The sequence below is a fragment of the Falco cherrug genome, chromosome 3, assembly GCF_023634085.1.
Source record: "Falco cherrug isolate bFalChe1 chromosome 3, bFalChe1.pri, whole genome shotgun sequence".
Classification (NCBI taxonomy): Eukaryota; Metazoa; Chordata; class Aves; order Falconiformes; family Falconidae; genus Falco; species Falco cherrug.
In genome coordinates, this window is record NC_073699.1 from 40187439 (window position 1) to 40207273 (window position 19835).

The following is a 19835-nucleotide window of genomic DNA, read 5'->3' on the forward strand; positions in this document are numbered from 1 at the left end:
TCTCGAATCTTCACCCAGAAAAACCAACACTGCTGTGCCTTGTTCAGAATTTTTCTATTCCAGAGCTGGCATCCAGGTGTGTACTTGAAAAACATCTTTGATTTTACATCTACAATAAGCATAACACAATTTAAAAGCATAGATGCCATAGAGCTTAATTTAGAAACTGCTGCTTTTATTAAATTTAGCTAGTTTTCCCCTGCAGCTTTCTATCAATATTGACTTCAAAGTGCTAGTAGCTTTCATTAAATTGAATTACTTTCTCCTGTAATTTGAAAAGTAATGAGGCAGCTACTAAATGAAGCTGTTGACAAAATGAGAGCAGAGGCTATTAAAAAATGCATGGCAAAGCGTGAGTCATAAACAATGATGGTTAGTGTTCAAGGGTGGTTTCTGAACAAAATTACACAAAACCCACAAAATAAGCAATTCCTCTCAGTCATCTTCTCTGTGTGTCTAAGAAATTTGAATTCTACCTGATTAGTTCTTTTATTTCTGTTCTGTTTCAAACAGGTTCTACAATGATGCCCTGTCAGTTGCACCCCAATGTCTTCCAGTTGTGCATTGAACAGTATAATCAGCATCTGCTATGGTTAACCTCTGTTTTGTGTCATTTGCTCTTTCATTCTTCCCACAGAGAGATGTGGGGTTTCCTGTTAGAGTAGCATTTTTGTTTCGGTGTGCTTTGGAAGTGCCTTTGTCTGAATAATTCATTATGGAGAGCCAGCATACTTCTATAATCAACTCCATAATCAAGTGTGAAAAACAGGTCTGAGAGATTAAGACTATTTGTTCTTTTTGCATGGATAGAGAAGAATCTGTTGTGGTGGTCAGGTTCTACTGTCTCCTGGGCAGGAATTTTGGTGACAACTTGAGTGACAACCATAAGAGGTGGGGCCCAAAGTCATGGACTAAAAAAAGCTCTCAATGGGCATTTTACTGACATTTTACAGATATTTCACAGTGCTGATCTATAGACAAGAGAGTGATATCTATGTATATATCAAAGGACAGGAAGGGAGATGGTGGTTAATAAGGTTGTATTGGATAGCATGGGACCTGAGCATGACACAAACGGTATGGAATAAGGGGTGGAGAATGTGCTGGTTTTGGCTGAGATAGAGCTAAATTTCTTCATAGTAGCGTCTATGGGCTTACATTTTTGATTTGTGATGAAAATAGCTTTGATAACACAGGGATGTTTTCAGTATTGCTGAGCAGTGCTCACACATTCTCGGGGCCTTTTCTGCTTCTCAGAGCTCCCCTCTGTGAGCAGGCTGGGGGTGCACAAGAAGCTGGGAGGCAAAACAACTGAGACAGCTGGCCCCAGCTGACCAAAGGGATATTCCATACCATATGACATCATGCTCAGCAATAAAAGCTGGGGGAAGAAAGAGGAAAGGGAAATGTTCAGTGTGTGCATTTGTCTTTCCAAGTAAAGGTTATGCATGATGGAGCCCTACTTTCCTGGAGGTGGATAAACACCTGCCTGCCAATGGGAAGTAGCAAAAGAATCCGTTATTTTGCTTTGCTTGCACATGCAGCTTTTGCTTTACCAATTCAACTGTCTTTATCTCAGCCCACGAGCTATCTCATTTTCCTCTTCTGATTCTCTCCCTCATCCCACTGGACAGAAGCAAGTGAACGACTGTGGAATGTTTAGCTGTCTACTGCAGTTGAATCATGATAAATAAATTTTAAAAATAAATACATTACAAAAATAAAAGAAAAATAAATGTTTATTTAGATTTACTTATTCTTTATTAATTTTCTCATAAAAATTAAAATTCAAAAAGAACCCCCATGTTTTTAGACATTTCCATTAGAAAATGTAACATTCTGTACCTTTCCTTATGAGTTTAAATTGATGTCAGTGTCTTGCTCAAAAACAAGGATCAGCTTCTCAGCTGCTGTGTTTCCATCAACTAGTGTTAACTCACCACAAAAAAGTCTCAGAGGAATAAACTCCCCACAATTGTGCCTACCCCAAGTATTTACATCACTGTTTAAAGGGCCAATTTAGCAATGAGACTGCCATACTGGACTACTGAAAAATATTTGAACTAAATGCAGTAACTGCTGTACTATTAACTAACTCCCAAAGACCTTGCCCATTAAATAAGAAGCATGTTCAAGACTTCTAAATAAACCCATATGACAAACGGGTCTTACCAACAGGTTTTGCATGCTTGGCATTAGTCTCTAAAAGTTCTCCAAAACAGGGACTGGACACAGTAATCAGTAAGTATGCTTCTTATTTGCTAGACTGCAAGGAGATTTACTTATGAAAAATGGTTCTTAATTATGTGTTTCATGGGTAATAGCAAACCCTACTATAACAAAATGAATGTATGTGACAATATTATTGACTCTTCTTTCCAGATCATGTTAAATGCTTAGTGTAAAGCTCCACGTTTGTAAAGGGCTATGGTTCTGACAGGAATTTCAATGATTTTTCAGTAGCTGTCTTGTTAGGAAGCACAAAGCAATAGAGCTGAACACAACTGAATGCCTGCTTAACTATATAGGGTATGTTTTAAGTACCAAAGATGCGAAAGAAATAACTATTGGTTAAGTCTCTAATTTGTCTCCCATTTGCTTCAATGTCATTTGATAGCTTCTTTTATGGAAGATTCATGAGGAGTAAAGGGGTTTGCTTTAAAGACCAGAACAAAAAGGATAAAATCATTTTTTGAGTAACTTTACCAAGAAGAAAAACTGTACATTGAGGAAGGACTCAACGAGCATTTGAAAAATGAAACCTCTTCTGCTAGTTGAACATGACACTGACAGGAACTGGTTTTCCTGAAGAACAGCGCAGTGTAATACTTCACATTTTTACATTAAAATAAGTAATTGCATCTCTTATGGCATAATGCAATCTGGAAAACAGGACTACCAAATTTTTGTCATGATATGCATCCTCCCTATTTTTACTGTCATAAGACATATGAGGCTAGGGCATAGATAGAATGAAGACAGAAAGGAAGTGTAGCTTTATATATGGAAATATTTTCTTAGTCTTGTGTGAAGTGTATGTAAATTTTAACAACATACTTGACAGTTGCAGAACAGAAAGACTTTTCAGGGGACTTTGTTGTAAAATGATGATCCGTAGAAGCCATGACAGACAGAATGGGAAAAGTAAATCTCCAAAAGCACCAGTTAATTTTACTGAATAATCTTTATTAAAAACTTTCTTGTGGCAGAAAAATGTTTCATTCAGCTTTAAAAAATGATTTTGAAACTGCTGCAGCTACCCATCAGCTTGTTGCCTTTTTGTAGTTCTCCATCTCACTGTAGCCTTTAGGGCACCATCACACAGCTGTGAATTTTTTGTAGATAGCTTCAAAATCATTGCAGCTATGCTGGGATCCTACAGGATAAAAGCTGGCACGGGGCAAGAAGCTTTGTAACCACACTATCGCCATGTCCAATCTGATAACACCTGACAAGAAGTCACACAGTAGGGCCTGTCTCCAGCTCCCCCACAGTGCCGACCAGGTCAGCCATGAGCCCTGCTGAGCCAGGCCCACCTGCAGGCCCACAGCCCAGCCTGGCCTCAGCCCACCCCAGGGAGGTGCCCCATGACTAAAGCTGGGGCTGTCCCTGTGCCCCTAAGCTGCCCTGCTCACGGCTGGTTTCCAGGCCTTGCCCTGCCACCCCTGGGAGCCCCTGCTGCCCCCAGTCCCCTCGGCTGAGGGACCTTCTAGGCTGCAGCGTGCCCAACAGTCTAAAAGTCCAGATGTTGATAAACTCCTACTGATTTGATAGAAGGGACTGGTGAACACCAGTGACAATCTTTTCGTCCACCACTAGCTCAGGGTGTCTTTTCTAACTGGGGGAGTTATGCTAACATAAGAGGAGTGTCTTCAAATGACACACCTGATAGGCGTACTTATTCCCATCCATACATCTTTAAAGGTATTGCTTTCAAAGTTATTGAAGGCAATTTGAATTATGCCAAAAATATTAATCTCTTTCTTGGGTAAGGGTGGGAGCTTTATATTGAGATATCAGTAGTTCAAACACATCAATATAAATGTATTGTTGTATAGCCCACAGAAGTTTGCTCAGACAAGTTCCAATCAAACTGCTCTTTTGACTTCAATAACTTTTCTTTTTAAATAGCAACCATAGGTTTATACAGCAGCTGCAGATTCCTTTTTGTTCTGTATAAAATTCAAGGATTTCTTAGAGTTTATTACAAAGGCAACTATACTTTTTTTTCCCCCTCAAACATCATTAAAGGTACATCTTTCTGTGCTGACAAATAATAGTGCCTACATTCAGATATGCTTATTTGCTTTTACCTCTCATATTAACAAGGCTGGTTTTGTTATTTTTGCTGTGTATACCACACAGTTTTGATTCTATTTTTCACTGAGCCTGGCAACAAAAATCGAAATTAAATTGGATTGCTTATACATCTGAATAAAAAAGGAAACACTGCCTATGGGGATAGAAATATTCATATGCAATTTAAACTACCCGTTCAGGGGCCTCCAAATATTGAGGGTGTTAAACAATAAGATGTGGGCAAAAGACTCTGTCTTTTTTTTTGATATTTTCAGAAAAGCAAATGTCAGCATGGGAATATAGTCAGTAATGGAAAGGAAAAGAAGTAAATTCTATTTCAAAATGGATTATGAGTTCCTACTTGCTTCTCAAGAAGAACAGTTTTTTTCTCTAAGAGATTAACAATTATTCAGATATATACTTGCATGAAAACATTGGAAGTGTTCACATAGCTCTATATTAAAAGCAAATTGAAAAGGATTCTTGAAAGGGATCCTACGAGCTATTAGAAAGCTCCATACCTCTTTATTTCTCTACAAGGCTACTTTACTTTTAAATCCTGGATTGTGAGCTTTCTGTGGGCTACCTTACTGCTTAAATTGTGTAGAGTGTATTATGGCTGTGCTCCATTGAGGATCCACTAATGTGAAATGTAGGGTATTTTCCTATACTTATTTTCATCATCAATATGAAAAAGACAATGCAACCAAATAAATCATAATAGTCATATTCTGAGTAATGAATACAAAAACTTGTGATAGAGTTTTTGTATTCTCTAGACAGGAATCTCTAGTTGAATTTATAGGACCTAATTTACGCTGCTCACTCCTGTGAAAACTGGTACTCTGTCGAAAAGAAAAGAAAAATAAGACACTCAATGGGCAGACTGATCTATAACATCTGTTATTTTTATCATTTATACTCATCCAAAAGGGCAGATCATTATTGCAATGTCTTCTTGTGCCAACTTTTTTCATTACGTGAACTATGAATTTTTCAGATTCATATGACTCCAGGAAACAAAATTCTAAGGCAACAGCCAGATATCAGCAATCAAAGGATAAAATTTACAAGAATCAACACATGAAAACTACCAGTTCCAAGTATTGTTTGTAAGTGTAGGATCAGCATCATGAACCAAACTAAACCTCCAAACTGGAATAATGCTGCAATTATGTAAATTATCATGATTCAAAAAGCCTCAGCCTACCCCAAATGAATGAAGACCTAAGTGCTCTGTATTCACACCGACACACATCAACAGGCTGCATCTGCACTGTACCAAGCAGCCTGTTTGCAACTGCATTGTCTTTCTGGCAGTATAAAAATCTAAGCTTGGGCTTATAAATTCCATTTGTCTTTCCAGGGCATGCTGCAGAATCAGGCAATGTCAGAGAAGGCAGAAATACAAGAATAACTCCCTTCCTTTACTCAGATTATTTTGTCTGGCTGGTATCAGTCCTGTGATAAAAGCACAAAAATGGATGGGATACATGGGGGAGAACCAACCAGCCAGAGTATGTGGTGGTGCCTTGAACTGAATTCTCCCCTCCAGATTCTTGCCAAGTTTTGCCCCAGTAAATACAAGGCAGAGCTGTTTTAAAAGGGTTCCCACACAGGCAAAGATTATGGACAATTTCATCACAAACTTTCTCTCACCCAGCCACAAGAAATTCAGTGTAACTGTAACATAAGACTTTCTGCTCTAAATTCTTAGTATGTTACAGGAAACTTCAGACTCACTGAGTGGATCATTTGACTCAAAACACTGCAACCCCTTCAAGAAAAATGCTTTAAGTCATTCCCCCAAGTTCCTCCTGCTAAAAAAAAAAAAAAAAAAAAAAAAAAGGTATAAAAAGAGATATTTCAGATATTTTGCAGTCTCTCTACTAATTCCCTTTCCTTCTCAGTAGTCCATCAAAAAGGTAACTATATAACCATTTTTCAAATCCAGTAAGGGGAAGGCAGTCAGAAAACAAAAACATGTTATCCTGCTCCATATGGCCACTGAAAGGCTTCAGTGGCAGCAAATCAATTCACAGGAAATTGAAACTATATACTTTCCTTAAATATGGAAGTAAGAATCCTGGGAATAATTTAAAAGGATGTGCTGGAAAGTATCTGAAGGAAAACAAAGACAAAACAAACAAACAAACCACAAACAACAAAAGAAACAACAAAAGAAATCCAAATCAGTTTAATTAGATTTTTTTAAGGGTGTGGAGGCCATAGTTAAGGAACATGAGACAACTTCCTGGAGAGGTTGCCACCAGTAGAGTCAGGAAAGTTCAGTGGGTTAATGTGTATGTGTATTTTTGGTATTAAAGAAGGTCTTTCATCTTGTTATAGCAGCATTGGGAAAGTTTGAACAATAAATGAAAGAAGAACTAAAATATTAGACAATGGCAGGGGGAAAGGAAATTATGTTAATAGCAAAGGACATACTAAAAATTACAGGTTTATTTTTCAAGATAAAAAAAAGAGTCAAATTTTTGGCCAACCCCCAAATAGGGAGAAAATGAGTCATAAACTGGACAAAAATATCACAAATGTCATCTTTGCTTTGCCTTCAGATTTTAATGTCTTATTTCCATCTTGCTTTATTTATGTCAACTGTATGACATCCTTGGATTTGTGCAGCCTACTTTGGTACAGTTAGGAAATAAAAGAAAGGTCTTGTAATTGAGGGTGCTTCCCCAGAAACCAACTAGTACCTCAGAATATTTTATAATGCTGTTTCCTCTTCAAAATGGTGGTGTCCTGCCTACATTGTTTTCTATTGTATGTCTGCATTAATTGACTGAGCACTGACACAGGTTGCCCTTAGAAGTTGAGGAGTTTCCATCCTTGGAGATATTCTGAAGCCATCTGGACATAGTCCTGGGTGACTGGCTCTAGGTGACCCTGCTTGAGCAGGAGGGGTGGACCAGATGACCTCCAGAGGTCCCTTCCCATCTCATCTGTGAAATGTGATGGTTAATAGCACTTGTATGAACTTTAGTATTCCATGTACAAAGTTATTACTGAGATTTGAAAACCAGCTCAGCAGACAACAGTATATATATATATATATATATGTAATTATTTTTTTTTTTTTACAGTGGTCAATTGTTTTATTTCAAGAAGTAAATGCCAGGCCAATTGCTAGCATATTTTATTTACAGTCTGATTAAATGGCTCTGCTCATCCATTCCCAAGAATCTGCAACATTTCTGAAGTCAGGTGAGGAAAATCAGTAATCCTTAAGAGAAGTGTTAAACTACCTCATGTGTTAGGTTGCATTAAGCTACCTTAAGTATTAGGTTTCATGAAATTCTGCAACAGAAGGAAAGGAATAAGAAAAAATTCAAAAAAAACAAAGAGAAAGGGGAGGCAGGTTCCCAGCTGCAGGTTGCGCTCAAAAAAACAATGTCCAAAGGTAAAATTTTGCATAAAAGCCATCTGTGAGAGCCACAGGAAAAGACTGACAGTCTTTCAGTTTCATGAAATTAATAAACAGCCTCCTGAAACTGACCAAACCCATAGAGAACCATAATAATTTTTTTTCTTTCCATTTTGGCACATCTGTCTCTCAATCTGTCAACTACTTTGTTCATCTTTGGATTGTAACTTCCCTATTTCCTTGTAACACTGTTTCTGTCTGGTGTTCAGGGTGACCGGCATAACCACAGCCCCGCTGTTCCCAGCTGAGAAGAGTCCTATGAAAGTGGCCTTCTGGCTATGTAGCCCTGTCCCACGCAGCAGTTCTTAGGGAGATGTGGAGTGCTCTTTTCTTCTAAGCCACACGTGCCAGGTGTTACAATGCGGTGTGAGACAACTCCTGATGACACGTGTTAGCTAGAGTTCCACCGGCATACTGCATTTTCCTGACCTTTGTAAATGGAGAAATAAAAATTCACCTCAAGTATTAGGTCAGCCTTCTGTGAAGGTTACTCATGTATGTACAGCAGTATTCAGGACTCCTCCCTATTCTCATTTTCTGTTGTCTCTGAAAGGTAGTTGCAAAGTAAAGTGAAGGGTCTGAAAAAACAGAAAGACCAAAATTTGTTCACAAAACACCAGAAGAATTCCTGAGAGCAACAACCACAGTTACAGAAAATCATGATCAGTTTATGGGCAATTCACAAAAATATAAAGTGCAACAGTTGCCACACAGATTTTAATATACAAATAATGATGTCAGTATATAAAAAATATAGATCCTTTTCTCTCTTTTCCTCTTATCCTCCTCCTTTCCCCACTCCTAAATATTTTCTGCATAGATATATATATACTGGATTGCTATTACAAATAAAAATTGTACAAACAAGAAAGGCTCATGGAAATGAACAGGAAAAAATGTGACTATCACATTGTTAGTTTCATTACTGTGGTTTAAATGTGTTCGTGATTTGGTGTAGCTATTTTTTTCCCAGAAGGATGTATTATAATGACTAGGTTTACAAAAGACCTCTGATCTCATCTAGTGCCTTCTACAAGGTACAGATTTTCTAAAGGGCTAGGTGTATTAGGTGTTATTTCATTCTGATATTATGCCCTTACCTGTAGTTTTTAACCCTGTAGTCCAGAAATCAGACTTTTTAGAAAATGTGTCCCTAAATGTACAGGTTGTGATATACCAACAAATATATATGAGTACATATTTAATAAAAAACCCCCACCATTGTTGTTTCATTAAGGTTCACTTTGGAACCTTTGCATCATTGGATTTTTGTCCTGATTAAGAGGAAACAGGATGTGTGTGTATTTTGTCCTCTGAGTGTTCCTGAAGCAGTGCTAATGATAAGGTTTAGGTTTTGCAACGCCATATATAATCATAGGATGTAATCTATATTCCACCTAATACTAGCAGTGAGTAAATCCACACAACTAATTTAAAGACATCCTTGTTCAGTCCCCATAAATATTCACTAGATGCAGAGAAAAAATCAGAGCACTCCCATGGGATTTGGGACACTTTTGGGGCCAGGCAAAATATCATCTAGAACTGACTCAATGTGAGTTCCCTATGTCTATAAAAACAAGTACGTATTGGTTTGCCTGACATTACTCTAAACAGATGGCTTTTTATAATATCCATTATTTTTACTGCGCTTAGGTTAAATTCTGGCTCTGTGTTGCATTCAGCCTGCATAAATAGGCTGGGTGCTGGGGGCACTGCAGGGGTTGCCAGAAGAGCTCCTCTCTCACAGTCAATGAAAATTAATGACAGTAAAGAAGCTTTGTGGTGCAGGCTACAGTTTCTGTCCCATCCATGTAGCAAATCCAATTCTCTTCTGCTTTGTTTTCTGAAATCTTCATGCTGGAAGAGATATTCTCCATTGCATAACCAGGTATATATGAAACATTTCAATAGTAGCATTTTTTAAAAAATGCCATCAATTTAAAGAGAGTTTTGTTTGCTTCCTGCATTACCATTTTGTGTTGTTGACCAGGAAAGGAGCCTGGAAACAGGAAATCATGTATGCTCTGTTGTGTAAGTTTATGGAGCTGACAGACTAGGAATCCAAATTAGCTGTCCTTTTAAGAAGCTTTGCCAATGTTTATTTTCTGTTTGTTTTTCAAGAATATATGCTATACCATCAGCTTGTGTAAATTAGCAATTTTTCCATGAAGTCAAGATAGCTGCCCTGATTAACACCAGCTGAAAATCTGGCCTGAGCTTTTAAAAAACACTGTGATTAAATGGTGATATTTTTCTTGAGTAATATTTTTTGCCAAAGTGGAAAATGAAGCAAAAGCTTCAGGGATAGAGAGGTTTCAACTATGCATCAAAAAGGCAGCTAGAACAATAGGCTATTACAGGGAGTTACTTCTTTCACATGACAGTAAATTTAGCAGATTTTGTTTTACTGAAGCTGTGTCCCTTAAACAAATAAACCCTGTTCATTATGCCCAGGCATAAACGCCCTGGCAGAAAGAGGTCAAGGGAACTGTCAGCCATGTCAAGCACAGAGATTATCTGAATGCCAGCGAAACTGTAACTTCCATCCCCAGAAGGTTCAGGCATGCCAAGTTTGAGGACTAGTCCACATAAGAGAAGGCAGGGAATGCCAAGCTCAAGGCTATCTTGGGCAAAGAGGCCTCTTGCAACAAGACCATTCCTACGTCTGCTCTGTTTCTTTGGGTAAAGTAAATTCTACCTTGCTTGGAAGGTCTTCCTGTGTCCTGGCATACTAATGTTATCCACAGAAGTAGGAGGTACCAAGATTAGTAGGTTTGCTGTGTAAAAAGCTGGCATCCAAAGGGATATACCCAACGGGATGATAGCATAGCACCCCAAAAAACATATGGGGATACGGCTGTTGAGAAAATGTGTGTAACAGAGGGAAAGGAGCAAGATCTGAGGAGACTAAGCCTACTCATGGAATTATAAACAGTCCCACTCAGGCTGTTTGAAGTAAAATGAGAGCCAGCCATTCTTCTGTGATAGAGAAGCAAATGATCTGCCTCTAAAAGAAGCATTTTGAATAATCTGTATACCTCTTTGTTGGTATTTTTTCCTGTGAAATAATCTCCCATTGTTTTGACTGTTCTATAATTCATGCCACTTCCTCAAACATTTCTAATCCTGAATGCTTCACTTCCTCCGTTCCGCACAGAGCTGTTCCAGTGAATTCAAAGAACATTTTCTTACATTAGTTCATTCATCACACTCAAATCACTTTGGTTTGTTTATGGATCTAATGCAGAAAAGGTTTGGTTTTTGCAGACTATTATCTTATCTTGTAGTCTTGCAAGGCCTCCCACTTTTGCATTAAATCTTCTGAGTCGAGACTTCAGCTAATGTAAACAGGCATGAATAGTTCTGAATAGGTCTGAAAAGGTCTGCCAGTAATTACAAGACTGAATAATACCCATCAAAAATAGCAAAATAGGTCATCACTTTCAGCAGACTGTCCCATTTTGTAAAGAACATGTTCCCCGGTGGGTTTTTTTGTGCCCTTGGCAGTAGAAATTTGGGACATTGTTTAGAGCTAGATAAAAGCGACAGGCATATACCTAGCTTGAAGAGTCATATGATGAGACTGTGTTATGGTTCAACCCCCCCCAGCAACAAAGTACCATGCAGCCACTTGCTCACTTCCTCCACCTCCCCCATCAGGATAAGGAAGAGAATCAGAAAAAAGCTAAAACTCATGAGGTGAGATAAAAAATTAATAATGGAAATAAATTAAAATGTAGTAATAGTAATAATAATAATTGCAATTAAAAGGAGAGAGAAAAAGAGAGGAATAAAACCCAGGGGAAAAAAACACAAGTGATGTACAATGTAATTGCTCACCACCTGCTGACCGATGCCCAGCCAGTCCCTGAGCAGTGATCAGCTGGCCCTGGCCAACTCCCCACTGTTTATATACTGAGAAACGTTCCACGGGATGGAATATCCCTTTGGCTAGTTCAGGTCAGCTGTCCTGGCCCTGATCCCTCCCAGCTTCTTGTGCACCTCCTCACTGGCAAAGAATGGGAAACTTGAAAAGCCCTTGATTTAGAATAAGCACTACTTAGCAACAACTAAAACAACAGTGTGCTATCAACATTATTTTCATACTAAATCCAAAACACAGCACTGTACCAGCTACTAAGAAGAAAATTAACTCTATCCCAGCCAAAACCAGGACAGACTGAAAGTTTTTTTATGGAGAATAGTATGAAAGTATGACTGAAAATAATATCAAAATAGTGTTTGTCAGTATCTGTAGACTGCCGCCACCTAAAGAATGAGAAACATCAACTAATCCCTACTAATCCCTGCGTTAAACTTCCTGATCCTGCAGCCACTGTTTGAGCAGATTGCAGACTAGTACAAAGCACTAGAGGCAAGGCATAAAAAGGATACTTTCTGTCAATAGATAACACTGTCTCCCTCAAGATCCTCACAAAGAAGCAAATGAATTATGGCTTTGATAAGCAGACAGTGAGGTAAATTAAAAACTGGCTGAATGGCTGCACCCAGAGAATGATAATCAGTGGCACAGTCTAGTTGGAGGCCAGTAACTATTGGTGTACTCCAGGGGTCTATACTGCCTCCAAGCCTGCTTAGCATCTTCATTAATGATCTGCATGAAGGAGGAGAGTATACCCTTGGCATTTGCTATGACACAAAACTGGGAGGAGTGGCTGAGATGCCAGAAGGTTGTGCTTCCATCCAGAGGGACCTCAACAGGCTGAACAAATGGGCTTATAGGAATCCTATGAAGTTCAACAAGAAGTGCAAAGCCCTGCAACTGAAGAGGAACAAGTCTGTGCACCAGTATATGCTGGGTGCCACACAGCTGGAAAGCAGCTTGGAAGAAATGGACCTAGGGGTCTTGGTGGACATCAAGTTGAACATGCACCAGCAGTGCACCTGTGGCAAAGAAGGCTTGTTGTACCCTGGGCTGCATTAGGCAGAGATTGCATTGCCAGCAGGTTGAAGGAGGTATCCTTCCCCTCTACTCAGCACTGCTGAGGCCACACCTGGAGCACCATGTCCAGTTCTAGGCTCCCCAGTATAGGACAGACATGGACATACTGAAGAGAGTCCAACAAAGGGCCACAAGATGATGAAGGGACTGGAGCATGTCTCCTGTGAGGAAAGGCTGAGAGAGCTGGGTCTGTTCAGCCTGGAAAAGAGAAGGCTCGGGGGATCTTATTAATGTCTATTGGCATTAATAGGGTGCAAAGAGGATGGGGCCAGGATCTTTTCAGTGGTGCCCAGAGACAGGACAAGAAACAATGGGCACAAACCGGGACAAAGAAAGATCCGTTGAAAATCAGGAAACACACTTCACTGTGAGGGTGACTGAGCACTGGCACAGGTTGCCCAGGGAGGTTGTGGAGTCTCCATCCTTGGAGATACTAGAAGACTGTCTGGACATGGTCCTGAGCAGCCTGCTATAGGTGAACCTGCTTGAGCAGGGAGGTTAGACCAGATGACCTCCAGAGGTCCCGTCCAACCTCAGCCATTCTGTGATCACGCTACATTTCAATGCCCCAATGAAATGGGGACATCTTTTTGTAGATACCTTTTTATAAAGCTCTCTTCTTATTAAAGCACCTAGTACCAACATAAGACATTATTCAGAACAGGCAATGCTGATCCTTTTTCCACTAAAACCATTCAAAACACTGACACAGCTAACATTTTTTTATGATGTCATAAGTTGGTGAACAACTTGTTTCTTTCAGAAGCATTTTAATGATTAGGAATATCAAAGCTATCCTTATTCCAGTTTTTGAGGAACATCACAGATATTGGTGGGATTATTCTGTCAAATGATTTACACCAGTTTAACTGAAAAAGATAACTCAACCTTTCATTTATCAAATTTGCAGCATTATATCTAACACTAAACAGCATGCCTGCTTCATAATAGAGTTTGCTAAATTTCCTGGTGCACAAAACCTGTCTGTTGTCAATATTGTTACTGTGTTGAAGATGCTTTTGTTATCACACTTCCTTGCACATGCTCATGGTATGGCAGGATTCCCTCCCTCCCTCTCCTCTCTGTGATTTCACATGAGCATTTCCAGTGACAGAGCCCTGCAAGGCGTCTGCCATCCCTCCAGCCCCGCTGTGCAGTGCAGTATCACCACAGACATCCTCTCAAGATTTTCTCTTTCTTTGTAACTCCCACCTTTGACTAGGAAGGAAAAGAGGCATTTATGCTCTTGCTGAGACTCAAAGCAGCTGGGTTAGGTGGGAGGAGAGATACTAACTCTATTTCACAGTCACTTCTGTCACTAGGCATAAGTTATGAGAGTGAGAGTTGGGTAGCAACTTCAACTGTGCAGATACTTTTAGTAACTCCAGGGTCAAACCCAGAAGTTGTACTGAATAAGTCTTTCAGCTTACACATACAATTGAGTCAGTAGGTTGAAGGGAAGCTATTTGCTTTACATGGGCTTTTTGGAGACACAAACTGCATTCCTGATGAGCAGGTTATCTTCCTTGCACTGTGAGGATAACTCACATATTACTGCATCGTTTATGCCTTTTTACCAATGCATATTCTCTAGATTTTCAATCCTAACTCATTGCTGTCCAGGAATACATATGTCTGGAGACAATGAATTGGTAGAGATATGCAGTGAACTAAAGACTGGAAGAAACAAGCAAACAGATTTTTGAGTTGAACAGACTACAGGAATGTAAGTTCATTTTTAAGTTATTGGTAATTCATTCAAAATAAAATTATGGGTTAGAAACTTTATATCTACAAATTTAAATAATTAAATATCTAGCTCTAGAAATTAAGAGAAAATTGATGATTGTTCTGTTCAGAAGACATCATAAGACATACTTGTTAACTAATCTGTTTAGCGGATACTTTTCTGAAGAATTGGACCTTCATGATCTATCACCTCCAGACTCTTAGAGCAGTTCCACAAGGTAACAGTTCCCCAACAGTTTTTATTTCCTTAGAGGATACTGAGAGGTGTAGCTCTGTATTACAAGCAGTTTCAAGGCATAAAGAGGTATTTCTGAAACACCATGAGGAATATTTCTTATTTCACCTTACAGTTATCATTAATACACTAATTAACTAAACCACTAAACAACTTTGGAGCCATATTTGCAAAAACTCAAATCAGCAGCCTCTGCCAGTCGTACAAAATAGGTAAATTAACTCAAATGGATGTGCATTTAATTGATTTGTTTGCACAAAGAACAAAACTTATTGGAAAATTGTTTACAGAAAGTTTGGGTGCTTGTGAATGAACCTTAAAATCTGCATCAGATTTTCGTGCATCAGTATACCTCAGCAAGATCTTATTCATCTACCAGTCAAATTACAGACACATTTTCCTTTTCAGCCCCATTGATCTTGGTATTTGCCTATTTTGACACACTGAAGAAAAACAATGAGCTTTGAAATGTTATTTGAAGGCTATTTGGTTTGGGATAGTAACCAGTTTTAAAGTACTCAGATCAACCTTTATTAAGATTTATTCTTTGTATTGTGGCAGCATCTACCAGTTCTATTCATGGGTCATATGATACAGGCACATAAGTTGTAAGATGTAAGTCTCTAATACATCAAAGTGCCCTACTTTCCTGTAAGAGGCATTTCTCATATTCTCCGAGACTTCAGCCATTCTAGCATTCAGCTGCAAATTACTCTCACCCTTCTTGTTAAAGCCTGATTCTTTCACAGACTACAGATGTTAAGTTATTCAGTATGCTACAAGAGACATCGAGTCCTTTACCTATGCTTTTGACTAGTGTTAAATAAGAAGTTGGGTTGGAAACTCAGCCTTCTGGGGAGTCATAGACTGCAATTTTTGTAGGAGTGGTTCTGAGTTGCTGTTTATGTGCTGTACTGATGTGAGAGAAGTAAGAGCTGAATGTCTTCTGAGAGACCATGGTAGAGATGGTGGTTTTCCTAAAGTATATTTTAGGTGTTTTGATTATACTGTGCTTCTCCAGGGAGTGTAATGAAAACTACAAATTGAACTGAAGCATTAGCAGAATAGAATCCTAAATCAAAGTTTGCTATTTTTATTGTGTAGTAGAAGTAACAGTGCATCTCATTCAAGGTGTGACTTCCTCACTTCTAGGACAAATCTTTACATATGACAAAAACAAACTACAAAATAGTAACAAATTACAAAGAGAATTGCCTTACAACTTTTAGAAAACTGCTCTAAAATTATGTGGGCTTTGAAGCTGCTGGAGCAGAAGCTTCTACATATGAATTGTTTCAACAGTGCCAAGCAAAAAAAAAATAATAAAAAAATCACTGCAACTGTATGATCTGCATGATCTGCACATATTTGGTGTAACATGCTTAAACTCTCAATCAGAAGAAGGGCAAGTCTTTATGAGCAAGCCACCAAAACAATGTTTAGTTATTTCTTTTATTTAAAATTGCAAACCAATCTAATTTACCCCACAATTATTACTGGTTAAGAGAAAGGGTCTCGGAGCATTTCAAACACAATTCCTTGGCTCGGTTACAGCTGTGCCAGAGTAGGACTATCACCTCCAGTACAGCAAGCACTAAATCAGTTCATACAATGTACTTCTTTGTGTACTGAACTGGGCTAAATCCAGAATCTGAGCCTAAGTCCTTTTGCATAAAATGATTGCTCTGTTTCTGTGCTTAGAGCAGCCTGCAGCCCCAAAGGTCTTGGGAGTCGTTCTGACACAATAAAAGAAATGCTTATTCAGAAGACATGATCTTTCATTAGGAAAAAAACCACCCACTATCAACAAGAAACATGGATTTCAACAGATAAATAAGGAATGAAGATTGAATGGACTACAGGGAGATTTATTTAACAACTGTTTCTAATTTATCTTTGAGATGTACAGTAGCAGCAATTTATGAGAATTCAATGCCAGCTTGCTATTTACATTGCATATAAACAAGCCTAAGTGAATAATTAAGCAACTGAAGTACTCATTTTTCAAACTGTAGTTTAAGTTTGGAAGTCTTATTACCTCCCAGCACTTTTTATTTCTTGAGCATCCTAAAAGTAATTACTATTACTACAAATTCTTAGGAGTCTCTCAGCCTTTGGAAGTAATTCCAAAAAGATATGCAAGCAAATCTAATGCAAGTTCTTGTACTTATTCTAAGATGATATTCCTAATAAGGATATTGTCTTATAAACAACATTCATTCAGAAATAACTGCAAACACACTAATTAAAGTTTGTTAAACTGCATAAGCAGTCTTTATATTAAATACAGTTTCAAAGAGATTACTGTTAATATTGCTGGGTTTAGCTATGGTAATTTCTGTTCAGCTGAAATATACGTGAATTCTTTGAACAACTAAATTTCTTGTGAAACAGTGTGTGCTGACATTCTGATTTTGTTATAATGCCTATGTTTTAAATAAAATTAGGGCATTCAAAAGTCCAAGAGTTCTTGCCATTGGCAACTGAAGTCTTTTGTGTGTATATTAAAAGATACGGTATTCCTGTTGCTTGGCCACTGTATCTCAGTTCTTAACCAGTAACTTTGCTTCTAGCCTTACCCCATTGTTAGTAAAGCCAAAAAAAAAAAAAAAAAAGATACAGCACTGGGGGCACATACTGAATTGAATAATTAGGGTAATTATTACAGAAAACAATGTGAGATAGTAAGATATGGAGCATCATGACTGGCCATTTTGCCTGCATGTTCTTTACTTCCCTCTTTTGATCTCGTATTTTCCTGTGCCTTACTATATTGAGCTCATCTGACTGGGGGGATTTTGCTAGCTTCTGAAAATTTAAGACTCATTATTAGTACTTTTTGCAAAGTGCTATGATGGTTCAATGATGTAGGCATCTGCCTCCTAGCAAACAGGCTAAGATAAACAAGACATGTAACACAGGTCATTGAACAGCTGGTGGCAAATTTCAGGTGTCACATTATCATCCTATGTTGATATCATCCTATGAAGCAGGAATCACATTTTATTGTATCTTCACAGCCACCCAGTACATTACAAGGACTTCTAACTTAATAACAATATCAGTAATATCAATAGTGACCATATATAAAATACTATTCCAATCATTTATTCCTGAAAGCAAAGACATGCTCAAGCTAAGGCTGACAGCATGGCTTCTTTTCCCATATGCACAATGCATGTCTTTATATAGCAATTTTCTGAATACTGAAATATGGTATCATTTGTATATCTAAAGCTCTCTAAGATGCATATTATACACTGAATGAAACAAAACTCTTCAGGCTCTTCATTCCTTGTATAATTCCCTAGAGTTCCACAGATGCTATAAAAAGCCTTAAGACATAGAAGTGTGACAGTACAGTATTTCATACAGTATTTATATAAATTTCCAAACAGAATATTGCACTGTATGAAAAATCTTTGTAACGTCCAAATATTTATGTTACTAAACCTGACCCTTTGTATGACTACAGAAACTGCAGGAAATAAACCTTCCCTTGTGTATTCACAGGAAAATGGGTTATCTGAGTTTTCAGCCAAATTCAAAACACACTTCAAAAGCAATTGCCACACAGAAGACACTGTTTATGTGAGTAACTTGGTTACATAGCTGCCATATGAAGTGAAGTGCAGTGCATTTCCCTAAGCACATGTATCAATACATACAGAAAAGTGATGTTTTCTTCTTTTAAATCCACTGAGAATCCCTACACAGCTGACAGTCTGACATTTACATAAAACCTGAAACCAAGTACTTCATCAGTCAAAAACCTGTAAACTGACATAGATTACCCCAACATGTGTATCAGGCTTGGCTCTAAAAATACTTCATGTATAATTTCTAGATCAGACTGTCCCCTATGCAGAAATCAGACACAAGGAAGTCTGTAAACTGTCTAAAATACCTCAGTATCCACAAAATTTAGGATTTTTTAGTTTCCTTAGTTTATGTCCAGCTAGTACTATGAGCTGTCTGCTGACATGAGTATGGGTCCCCAGCTCCCTGTAACTAAAGTATCCTTATAAAGCTATCAAAATCACAGGAGACTGTTAAAGAATTATCTGTTTGAGTCTGGCCAATTTCTTTTGTACCAGCTCTTGTTTAGTTATGAAAATAGCTGCTCCAGATGGAAGGGATGCAGCGTTGCAGAGAAATGCCTTAATTGATCCTTACTAAAAAGCTCACCAGGCAAGTGAACTATGCTTGACAAACATTTGACTTCTCTCCAAATGATCCCTATGCTTTTCTTTTAAAAAGATTCCTCATGGAGCAAGGGAAATACCACAGCACTATGCAAAAAGGTTCAAATGTACTCTACCCTGCTTCACACATGCTTTTAAGGGCCTTTCTGTATTTAGTGGGTTTACATTTCTTGATATTTTAACCCTTTCAAAATTATAAATGGCATGTATCAAAGTCCTAAAACAGCTCTTTTTTTTTTTTTTTTTTTTTTTTTTTTTTGGCAGAAGATTGTGGTGTATCAGTTGTAGTAATTCTTGTTGGCTACTTATAGGTCTTTCCTGGAAGCAAGCTAAATATTATGACTAGCATGAATTAAGCTTTACTTTCTAATGGATTATCCCTTTTTTCTTTTTTATTTCAAGTTGAGAGCATAGTTTTGTAACTGTTCCGTTAACCAAACAATTCTTCAGCATTTAAAAGCTGACTCTCTTTTATATTTTTTTTCATGAGGCTATAAAGAGTTCTCTGATATTGCTAGTTACTCATTTGGGCTTTCCGTTAATTAGTTGTGACCATTTGACATAGAGTTGCCTCTGGTGCGGACAAAAATACCGATGTGTAGCTCCCACTCCACAGATGCTTGGAAATGCCTACTCACTGACTAATTACTTACAGTAAATACAGAAGATAATTTCTCAAAAAGCCGATGTTAGCTGGAATATTTATAACATGATAGAATCATTGCATGTGGAAAAGCAACAGGACTCCAAAATTTGTCCAACGGAAGATGAGGAGAAAGTTACTTACCTCCCTTTCTTCTTGCCTGCTAACTTGTTGGTTAGTAGAGCTGCTCACAGCAACCATTCACACACCCTGGAGATAGCCCCCACTTCTCCTTCCACCAAGGACTAACGTTGTTGTTATGAAACCAAGGGTCCACCTTTGCCCCCTTGCACAGG